Raw genomic sequence first — 2,307 nt, forward strand, 5'->3', positions numbered from 1 at the left:
CAGCCATACTGACTTACAGCCGTACCAGTTTTTCATGACTTGAAGGACTCTTCAAGATTACCTAGATGGAATCTGATAGTAACATCATAATAGCCAATGTAATAATTAAGTGTCCAAGCAAAAACCTACCAGCACTGATACGACCCTTCTTTTTTGTGATTATGAGAACTATTACCACTTCTGGTATCTTCAGAACTAACTCCATGATTACTAAGTACAAGTGTAATTTTAAGAGGACATTCAGCAAAAGCCACCAGCTTCACTTGCTTTTTTGAGGGCAAAGTCAGATACAGCATGGTGCCTACTGCTGAGTGACACTAAAACAAGCTCTAGAGAAAAATGTAAAGGAACACTGGGTTACAAGTAAAATTAAGAGTTGGAAGGCAAGGGCTCCGTTCACAGGACTGTGAACAATTGAGCTATAGACTTTTATATACAAGCTATACTCCGCCTCTGGTGTATAAAATCTGACCCAACCTAATCACTAATTAAGGTCAGAAATTCTACTGCTTACCGTGTATTTTTACCATTGATCTACTCTACACCAGCAAGTGCAAGTTACCAAAAAAAATATTGTGCAAGTATGTTAACTTACGTTGTTACAAAGTGGTGCAAGCATACCTAGGGTACCTGCGGTTTTCAAGTGCATTCTACCCTTGGACTCCTCCATTAGCCGTGAGAGCAGAAAGGGCTGTGAATATCAGTTACAAACATGGCTTCCTTTCTGGCAGCCACGCCAATGGGAGTTACCCTGTTCCTGGTCATACCGGGGTGTCTGTGGCCTACTGGAAATGATAGCGGCTGGGGACAACATTCAGGTGACGGCTGCATCAGGACAAAACATCTCCCTAATGACTCAAAAGATGCTCATATGTGGCTCCTGAGTAGTACAGAACAAGGGGATAAAGGTGAAACAGTTATACGCAGACAGGGCGAACGGCCAACCAGTCAAGAAGTTATGACTTGGGTCTTCACAAAACATCTAGTTATTTGCCTTTCAGTGGCTTCACAGCTTTTCTGAGGTCTTCCCCTGCAATGACATAAAAATTAGATATGCTGAATCGTTGATGGTAATGTGCCCTGTATTCCGGATTTCCATTACCTACGTGAATGACAGACTTGATTAAAATGTCCTTGGGACCAAACATCTTACAGGATATCCTGCTGTTCATAATTTTTAATGCACTTTACATTTGTTGGAAAAACTGGCTTAAAAATCATAGAGCCATTCAAATTGGAAGGTACCTCTGCACACCATCTAGTCAACCCTCCTGTTTAGAGTGGAGTCAGCTACAGCACGTTGCTCAAGGCTATGTCCAGTTGGGTTTTGAGTATGTCTGAAGACGAGACTTCACAATCTCTCTGGGAAACCTGCTCCACTATCTGAACAAATTCACATCTTTTTTTCCCCCCCTCCCTTATGTTTAAATTGAATTTCCTGTGCTTGTGCCATCATCTCTTGTCCTTTCACTCAACACCAGTGAGAAGAGTCTGGCCCCGCCATCTTTATTTCCCCCATCCGTTCTTCCCACACATGGATAAATCGCCCTGAATCTTCTCCACACTGAGCAGTCCCAGCTCTCTCAGCCTCTCCTCATACCCTAGATGCTCCAGCCCTTCTGCCATTTTAACAGCCTAGCCTCTATGAAAGCATTGTATAATACAGGCTATTAGAGACATGATCCAAACAAGGATCTTATCAATGTATAAATAAAAACACTGAATAGTTTGACCATTTTTTACTTTTCTGTATTAGATCTACCTTGCTGTTGATTATGAATCGACCACCATCTTTCTCTGCACTTGTTCCTTTGGCCTCTTCCATCTTGACAAGAATATTTACTTAAGACCATTTTACATTAATATCACACGTATGGTCAAGCTCAGCAATTCTTTTTCAAGGTAAGTATTTTAGGACCCTCTCCTGCAATACAGGTTTGGGCTGATTCTACAAAAGTTTAACTACAACCTTCATGGAATTAAATAAAAGCAATTAATCTCTGAAGTGTTATGGTTCCTCTTTCATTCTCAGTATCATGGTTAAAATTTCTACGGTGCATGGTACTTGTTTACCATACGCTATACTGAAATACAACTACAAGCATCGCCCAAATTACTTTTTAAGCCTGCGTGTTAAGATAGAAAAGACCAGTGCATAAGATTAAAGCTCAAAGCTGAACCCAAAGGCTCAGTCACAACATAAACACCGCAAGTATGCTGTTCTTGGCCAGATAAGTCACATTTGCATCATTTGATAAGCGGAGCAGCCAATTTCCTTCCAGTTTACTTAAATGGTAAGAATAGACA

The sequence above is a fragment of the Falco peregrinus genome, chromosome 4 (genome assembly GCF_023634155.1).
Source record: "Falco peregrinus isolate bFalPer1 chromosome 4, bFalPer1.pri, whole genome shotgun sequence".
In the NCBI taxonomy this organism is placed as follows: Eukaryota; Metazoa; Chordata; class Aves; order Falconiformes; family Falconidae; genus Falco; species Falco peregrinus.